Source organism: Tupaia chinensis, unplaced genomic scaffold (genome assembly GCF_000334495.1).
Source record: "Tupaia chinensis unplaced genomic scaffold, TupChi_1.0 Scaffold000300_1, whole genome shotgun sequence".
In the NCBI taxonomy this organism is placed as follows: Eukaryota; Metazoa; Chordata; class Mammalia; order Scandentia; family Tupaiidae; genus Tupaia; species Tupaia belangeri.
The window spans coordinates 34,093-43,812 of NW_006159790.1; the positions used below are offsets into that span (position 1 = coordinate 34,093).

The following is a 9,720-nucleotide window of genomic DNA, read 5'->3' on the forward strand; positions in this document are numbered from 1 at the left end:
AAAGATAAATTAACCACACTTTAACTTGGTCTCTTGAGAATAGCAGATCAACAAGAAAATTTTCCTTTCTTCCCAGACCAATGTCCATGAGGGAAATCAACTATAGGAGGTTGCAGTTATAAGAAGGCAAGGTCCCTAATCATCAGATATAAGGACCTGTAAATATTTCCTCTGTCATTGTCCCAAAAAGAGTATAACCCTTTCTGGACAAGACATGGTTGATGCTTTTGAAACCTCAAGTCTGGTTAGGGGACCATGCTTAATTCTTTCATTGTGCCTTGTCTAAGAACAGAGGTTCTGTCTCCATCATCCACCATCAAGCAGGAAATTTACCCTTCCAGAAGAAGACTGTCCTCTCTGAGACCCCATAAAGTTGAGCCTGAGAGTAGTAGGTATTGCAGGAATGGTTCAGAGAGAATAGATGCCAAGAACATCTACCTGGGATCCCCTGATAACCAAACCAGCCTAGCAAAAGTCAAGAGAGTGATGTGTTTGGCTACTTGTCTGACAAAGTTATTCCTTAGTAATTTATTTACTATGTTAAGAAGCCATGAGTGTGTCAGACTTACCAATGTAGGCATCATTGTGGACAATTTAGTAATGGGAATAGAAATCCAATTGGATGAAGATGAAGGAATAGGAGAAATAAATTATTTCAGTCAAATTAGAACATGTGCACAGAATTTTGCAATAAAGAAATAAGAAAAGTAGAATCAGAGTTGTTATAAGATGTGCAATGACATTTGGGTCTCTTAAGGAATTATTGAAATAAATGTATTTGTGCATACTGCCATATTTTTGAAGGATTCTGATGAATGGACTGCTTGCAATTTATACCTTATGATGGTATTTCATGATCCTTACATTTCACAATTTCTTCATTCACATTGCACATTCACATAACATATTTATTCAAAGGTCAAAATGGGACTATTAAAGAGTTCTTGCTGGTGAGCTTGAATATGTTTATGGATCTATTTTATTTTTACTTTATTGCCAATTATGCAGGTTTTTATGTTCTGGTGTCAATGTTTTTTATTCTTCTGATTTTTTTCTCTTTAATTCATTGATTTTTTTTTAAATCAAAATTTTAGAATGTCATTGAATTATATTACATATAGATATATATTGGTTGAATGTAAAACGTTAGATTTTCTGTTATCAAATCTAATAGTTAATCCTATTATGTACATACCCACCTCTCCCAAATTTTTATTAAATTAGAATAATTCCTCTGCATTAGTAGTACAAAGAAATCATCTTTTACACATATTTCCGTCTTATTTCACATCTTTTTTTCTTTTTGTTATGTTCATTTAGGTAACTAGGTTTTTTATATTTAAATTTATTTTAAATTTCTTTTATACCTTCAATCACATATGTCACTTAGCTTGTAAAATGAATATTCCAACATGAATACATTCATCACCAACCCAGTTGGGGATACCATGCACATTATCAACAGTTAATAACCCATTTCTTTGTCCCATAAATGTCTTGCCTCTCTATTTTCTTCTTAATGTCTTTCCTCAGACTCTCCTCTTTCTCTCACCCTCTTCCTACACTGTATCTGGTATCTATAAACATTTTCTAAGTTTCTATATCCTCTAGTCATTCAGTTTTGGCCATAGAGTGCTGACAGTAAGTATATATTAAATGGAGACAAACAATGTCTCTCCTTCATACCCTGTCTTGCTTCACTCAGCAGTAAATCTATCATATTCATTCACTTTCTGTCAAAAACCGGGGTCTTGTTATTTTATGGCTGACACAGTCTGGATGAATGGATATAAAAACAGAAACCCAATATCTGTTGCCTGCAAGAACCTCAAATTATGGATAAAGACATATATAGACTAAAAGTAAAGTGCTAGAAGAAAGGTATTCCATGCAAATGGAAATCAAAAAAGGGTTGGAGTTGCAATATTGATTTCAGACAAAATAGGCTTTAAGACAAAAACTGTAAGAAGAGACAAAGAAGGCCATTATATAGTAGTAAAAGTGCTAATTCATCAAGAAGACATAAAACTTATAAATATCTATGCATCCAAATCAGGAGCACCTAAATACATGAAGGAAAGATGGCTAGAGCTAAAAGGAGAGCTAGGTTGCAACACAATAATTGTTGGGGATCTCAACACCCCATCATCTCCTTTAGAAAGATCTTCTAGACAAAAAATAAGCAGAGAAATACAGGACCTAAACAATACTATAAATCAAATGAACTTGACAGGTATCTATAGAACTTTCCACCCTAAGACCACAAAATCGACATTTTTCTCATCCCCAGGTGGACCCTTTTAAAAGATTGACCATATGATAAGACACAAATCAAGCCTTTACAGATTCAAAGGCATAGAAACTACATCCAGCGTCTTCTCTGACCATGATGTAATTAAACTTGATATGAATTTTAGGAAAAATCCTCAAAAGTATGTGGAATATATTGGAGGGCATAAAAGCAGTAAAAATATTTATAAATGCTGAAGACAGTGTGGAATTGGGACAGGGGAGAAGGGAAGAGTATAGAGAAGGATAGCAAGAGAACAAATAGAGAGGCATGACATTAGTGGGACAAAGAAATGGTTTATTATTTATTGATGATAACATGTATAGTATTGTCAACTGGCCTGGTCTGAGAAGTATTTCATGTTGGGTAAATTCTTTTCACAAGACAAATAATACACAGTGATTGCATGTTTAAAAAATAATGTGGATAAATAATGATAAGAATAATTGAAAAAAAGATGAAAAACTATTTGATGATGATGTCGATAGTAATGAAAAAACGTACATGGAATACCTGGAAACTAAATAACCTACTCCTGAATGACTTCACAACTACTGAGAAAATAACTTTATATTTTTATGGGGTACAATGTGACATTCTGATAAATACATGCACTTAACGATTAAACTATGCTAATTAACATATCTACCCCTTCATATACTGATTATTTCTTTATGGTAAGAATGTTTAAAATCTACTATTTAAAGGGCAGCAGGTGGCATACTGATTAAGGCACTGTCTCTCACATGGCCACATGTGATTTGAGTCCTGGACATCTTGACTTCTTTTCTCACTTTCTCTCTCTCAGTCTCAGTGTCTAATTCTGTTGAGTGCACATACTCTATAGTAAATTAAAAATAATAATAATAAATTAAACTAAATAAATAATTATTAAAAAACTGCTTCTGGGGAGAAGGTGAGTATAGGTGAGTATACATGCCATTTTTACATCCCTCGAGTCTTTGTGAGCCTAGCTAGGAAAAATGCCATGAGGTTAAATAAAATCAAGAAGATGATAGTTCCATATATTAGATAAGTACACGCAGGAAGTGTTCTTTTTCTTTGAGAATGTTTTTAAGAAATTTAAAAGGAAAATGACTTTACAAGTGATTGAATATATAAAAGACATAAAATAAAATGTATTTTATAAAAAGATCATGGAGGCTGTTCTGAAAAAGTAGATGTTCTTGAGAAGGAGAGGAAAAAAATATTCCAAATATACTAGTGACAGAGACTCAAAGCAGAGGAAGAACATTATGTAAAAATGAGTATTGAAGGTCTAGAGTCTGGTCAATCTTAAAGTTCAGTGTTTGGGAGATCAGTGTAGACAGGGGTGGGAAGTGTAGAGGTAAGAGGTGTTTTATTTTACTTTATTATTTTTTCTTTTCCTTTTTATGCTTTTAATTTAATTTATTGTTATTCTTATTATTTTAAATATACAATTGCTATACATCATTTGGTTTGTAAAGAGAATTTACCTGACATGAAATACATATGAGACCAGCCCAGTTGAGAATACACATAACTGATGCAGCCACTGTAGATAGCAATATGGAAGTTCCTCAAAGATCTACAAATAGAACTACCATTTGATCCAGTAATCCCACTTCTGGGTATCTGCCCAAAGGACTGGAGAATGCTCAGTCAGAAAAGCACTTGCACATCAATGTTTATTGCAGTTTTATTTATGATTACTAAGACATGGAACCAACCCAAATGCCCACAAACAGATGAATGGATTGAAAAAGTGTGGCACATATACTCTATGGAATACTACTCAGCCATAAAAAACAGCAAGACTCTGGCATTTGATAGAAAGTGATTGGATATGGAGGATCTATTGCTGTGTGATGTAAGCCAAGATATGAAAGAAAGATATTGTATGTATCCACTTAATACATACGGACTATCCTCACTCTATGGTAGAGAGAGAAATATTGGAGAGCATAAAAAGCAGTGAAAATAGCGATGATAAGACAGTGTGGAATGGGGCAGGAGAAGAGAGAGTATGGAGAAGGATAGTAAGAGAACAAATAGAGAGGCATGACATTAGTGGGATTCAGGTGTGGTTTATTAACTATTGATGATGACGTGTGTAGTATTCTCAACTTGACAGGTCTGACAAGTATTTCATGTTAGGTAAAGTCTTCTTACCCCATGATGATGGGGATTTTAGTGTCTTTGTATTGACTGAAATGAATGGTATTCCTTCTGGAAAAAGAAATGTAATACACTGTAAAGTTATATGTGACCAGGGCTTGCGGCAGGGAAGTGTAAAGGCAGCCGCGTCTTGCGGTTCCTGGCATTTGGGCCTTACCTGGAACGCTGAGGCAAGAAAATCGCCCTGCTGTGCTACAACCAGGGCTGCGGTCAGCGCTTCGATCCCGAGACCAATTCTGATGGGTTGGTCTTGCTGTAAGAGAAGAACAACTGACTTTTCTGTTTTCTTAAGCATTGTAGGTTGTACAAAAGGTAGGCATAATAGTGAGAAACCACCTGAGCCAGTCAAACCTGAAGTCAAGACTACTGAGAAGAAAGAGGCATCTGAATTGAAACCCAAATTCCAGGAGCACATCATTCAAGGCCCTAAGGCAGTAGAGGCAATAAAAAGGCTAAGTCCAGATGAATCAATGACAAATTTGGAATTAAAAGTATCTGCTTCCCTAAAACAAGCACTTGATAAACTTAAACTGCCATCTGGGAATGAAGAAGACAAGAAAGAAGAAGACAGTGATGAAATTAAGATTGGGACCTCATGTAAAAATGGAGGGTGTTCCAAGACATACCAAGGTCTACAGAGTTTAGAAGAAGTCTGCATATATCACCCCGGTGAAATACTGGAGCTGTTGTAGAAGAAAGACTTCTAATTTTAATACATTCTTATCCCAAGAAGGCTGTACAACAGGGAAACACATGTGGACTAAAAAGGATGATGGGAAAAAAGTTGTTTCATGTAGACATGACTGGCATCAGACTGGAGGTGAAGTCACCATTTCAGTATATGCTAAAAATTCACTTCCGGAACTCAGCCAAGTAGAAGCAAATAGTACATTGTTAAATGTACACATTGTTTTTGAAGGAGAAAAGGAATTTCATCAAAATGTGAGATTATGGGGTGTGATTGATGTAAAGTGGAGTTATGTAACTATGACTGCAACAAAGATTGAGATCACCATGAGAAAAGCTGAACTCATGAAGTGGGCAAGCCTTGAACTGCCTGCAGCCAAAAAGCAAGAAAAACAAAAAGATCATATAACTGATTGAGTGGGAAAGGGAGAAAAGGCTTTTGCCCATTTCAGAATTCTTAATGTGTTGTGAAGTGGTGGCTTGCTGCTGTAATCTTGTGTTTGTTGTTGTTGTTGTTGTTGAGTCTGGCATTTCAGGGTCAATATTAGGTTCTTAAAAGCCAAAGTAAATTTATCTTTTTGTGCCTCCTATCTTCCTTTTGAGTTCCATAAGATTAACTATCATTTCTCCTTACTGATAGGACCGCAATTGTGTCCTATACTTGAAGAAGGTCGGAAATAACTCATAAACATAATTGTCATATTTCTTAGTATGTTATTATGTTAAACAAATTAGTAATTAGTAAAGCAAGATGAAATGTTTTATTTTTATCAGTTTTTTCCATGATTTTTTTCTATAATACTTGAAAATCTTTATAGACTAGATGAAGCTCTGCATTCTCTTTCCATGTGGGATGTTTTTTTCCCTAGGAGGATTAATTCTAGGTAGTGTAAAAAGTAGTTAAAGGGGAATATATGCATTGATTAATAAATTAGAATTCACTTACAACAATTGAACTTCAAAACTACATAAATACCTTTATTACTCGCCAAGCAGTATGATTTAAGAATATAGGAAACAAATAAGAGTTAGTATCAATTCGCTAAAATTTATTATTTTATAAGACTAAGCAATAATGTTAAAATCTCATCTGATTATTTCAAGTTCTTGTATAGTGTTGTGACTGAGTCATACTTGATTTACAGTCCAAGTCCTCTTAAAGCCTTTAATTAGCTACAAATAAAAAGTAGGTGTATATAATCTGACCTCCCTGAGAAGGAACACTTTGAAGTTATAGACTTAAAGGTTTGTGGAAATAGATTAAGGAATTAGAAAACTAAACATTCAGCTCTGCTTTATGACAATTATGTTACATGTTACATAGCTTAATTATTCTGTATTTTTTTAAGCTTTCATGAAGAGTTTGACAATTCTAGTGATAATAGTGTCGGTTATCTATTGTACTTTATTATCATATACAGGTAACACACAGGCCATTTGTGCTAATTGGACCTATTAAAAGATAGGTTAAAAGATAGAACTCAAGAATAAAATTAAAATTTAAAAATGTCACAAAGGCCAAAGCTGGCAGAACTTGGTAAAGTTTGGGAACTTAATTAGGTTTAAATTAAGCATGAAAATAAAGGGCGTATTTTCCAACTCAAAAAAAAAAAGTTATATGTGATTAAATGTAATATAAACAAGATTATGATAATAATAAAAACTTGTTTAAAGTGCATGCAAAATGCAGAGAAAAAGAATACTGTACACATTATAATCAACAGGTAATAAATCATTTCTGTGTCCCACAAATTGCTTGCCTTTCTGTTTTTTCTCCCTGATTTCCTTCCCTACATTCTTCCTTCTCCCACCCTCCCTCCACACTGTCTAGAGGATCCATAACTATTTTCACTGCTTTTATGTCCTCCAATTCCTTTCATCTCTACCATAGTGTATGAACAGTCAGTATATGTTAACTGAAGACATACAATGTATCTCTTTCATAAGTTGGCTTATTTTACTCAGCAATAAATCTTCCATATTCTACCACCTTCTATCAAATGCCAGGGTCTTGTTTTTTATGACTGAATAGTCTTATATAAAGCATATGTGCCACACTTTTTCAATACACTCATGTGTTTAAGGATATTTGGGTTGGTTCCACGTCTTAGAAATTGTGAATAATGCTGCCATAAACATTGATATGCAAGTGCCTTTCTGACTAAACATTTTTCTGTCTTCTAGTTATTTTTAATTTTTTTCCTTATTTATTTAAATTTTTTAATTCATTCTATCACTATACATCACTTAGTTTTTAAAGTGAATTTACCCAACATAAATACACTTCATACCAGTCAAATATAGTACATGTTATCATCAACAGATAATAACCCATTTCTGTTTCTCATAAATGTCTGACCTCTCTATTTTTCCCCTAATTTTTTTCCTCCATAGGTCATGTGTGCTTACCATAGAAAAACAGAGAAGGAAAGTGAAATCACTTCCCAGAAGAATGGCCACCACAATCCCTTCCTCTCCATTCTCCTGTTGGGATTTTGGACAAGTGCATAAAGACTCAGTATAATTGTTAAGCTTCTAGGTCTGGGGCTCAAACTGTGGTCAGCCATATGGGAATCTGGTGCCTAAATCGCCACATCAACTGCTGGTCCCAGACGTGCATTCTCGGTGGAGAATGGTCATGTGTTTGAAGCAAATAATTAAAGAGGTGAGTTTTTCTTGGAGAGTCAAGTCATGTGTTTGAAGCTATGAAATTTCTACTTCATTCTCTGCTGGGAAGTCAATGAAGGTTAGATATGAGATGCAAAACCCAGTTTTCTGGTTGCATTAGTATTCAATTAAACATAACTCCATATAAATTTACCCTTTCTTTTAAGATTCTCTACTTTTGTCACATTTTGGATTACTACCTTTTGTGAATTGTGGATTTATTGGCTTTTCTCATTGTTCTCTTGTGGAGGTTAATCTGTAAGGTGTCCAGGCACTATCAATACATCCCTCTATTCTGTATCAAAAATGTTAATTTTAGCTGGTTTATTACTTTTGTTGGGCATATAGGGATGTAAGTGGGCTTGGCATGCTTCAGGACCAAGCGAGTTTTCTCTTCATCACCATCTCTCAGGGCCACCTGAGCTTATTAGATCTTTTTCCCTTCCTCATGCACATTTTTTTTCTTTTTTGTTTTGCAGGGGGGATGTTTCTCATAGTATGTGTGTGCATCCCAAAGAGAGACAGACAGAGATGGAAAGAACGTGAGAAATCATGTCCCAGGAGTGATGGCTACACTGCAATCTCTTCTCCTATCAGGATTTTGGGCATGCATGCTCATGTACCCAGGGTGATTTTCAAGGTAACAGATCCAGGACTGGAACCGTGGTTTGCCAGGTGGGCGCCCGGTGCCTTAACTGCCATGCCATCTACTGATCCTTTATTTTTAATTTTAATTTTTTTAGAGGTTTTTGCTTTAGGGTGCTTAACTCTCCAGAGGGAGAGACAGAGAGAGATAAAGAGAGGGAGAGACAGAGACAGTGAGAGGAAAAATGAGAAATCACTCCCTAGGGTGGATGGCCATGCTGGAATCTCTTCTCCTCAATTCATTTCCCTGAATCTTGGGCATACATATACATGTGCCTGTTGTGAGTTTCAAGTCACTGGGTTCAGGACTCAAACCATGGTCATCCATATGGGAGTACAGTGACATAACCACTATGCCATCTGCTGGTCTGCTTCATTTTAATGAGCAGATATTTTTCTCTCTTTAAAAACAAATTATGGGGATCAGCAGTTAGTGTAATGGTTATGTTGCTGGATTCCCAAGTAGTTGACCGTGGTTCTAGTCCTGGACCCGGCAGCTTACACACGCTGGGCACATGTGCATGCGTGCCCAAGATCCCAAGAGAAGAATGGAGGATGAGAAGGGATTGCAGCATGGCCACTCCCCCTTGTGGGGTGATTTCTCACTTTCTGTCTCTCTGTCTCTCTTTGTCTTTCTGGTGAGTGCACCCTATAGCAAAAACTTCTCAAAAAATTATGAACACTTTACAAGGAAAATGATGTATAGTGATTGAATGTTTTTAAAAATATAAGAATTATAAAAATAAAATAAATGACAAATTATGAAACAGTCATGTTAAAATGAAGGTCCATGTTTCTTGTCTGTGAAAGACTTAGCAACTGGAATTTGGGCACCATTTTTACATTTTTTAGAAAAAGATGATTTGGTATTGCAGAATGGTCTTATATACTTTCTTTTTCTAATCAACGTGGCTGAGGACTCCAGGAGGTCATAGTTTGGTGTGTGTGTGTTAGTGTGTGTGTGTGTGTGTGTGTGTGTGTGTGTGTGTGTGTTTGCGTAAGTGTGTGTTTGTGTTTTGTAGAACATGAACAGACCTCAGAATATGATTACCTGAGCTCTTAAATTATAAATTGTGTCTCTACCACTATGACACCTACTCATCTCCCACATTGTGACTTTTATAAGACAAATGTTTGAATACTTACCAACAGATAAAATTAGGAAGACCTCTGATATAAAATACTGTGTGATTCCACTAAGATATCTGAAGTAGTCAAAATCAAAGTGGACAACAGAATGCTCATTGCAAGAGTACTGGTGAAAGAAGAAA

At 35.3% G+C, this 9,720-nt stretch overlaps 1 pseudogene; it reads left to right on the forward strand.

Annotated features, from left to right (window-relative positions):
* Positions 1-255: 255 nt before the first annotated feature.
* LOC102486308 (cysteine and histidine-rich domain-containing protein 1-like) lies at positions 256-5,639 on the forward strand (annotated as a pseudogene).
* The last annotated feature ends 4,081 nt before the right edge of the window (positions 5,640-9,720 follow it).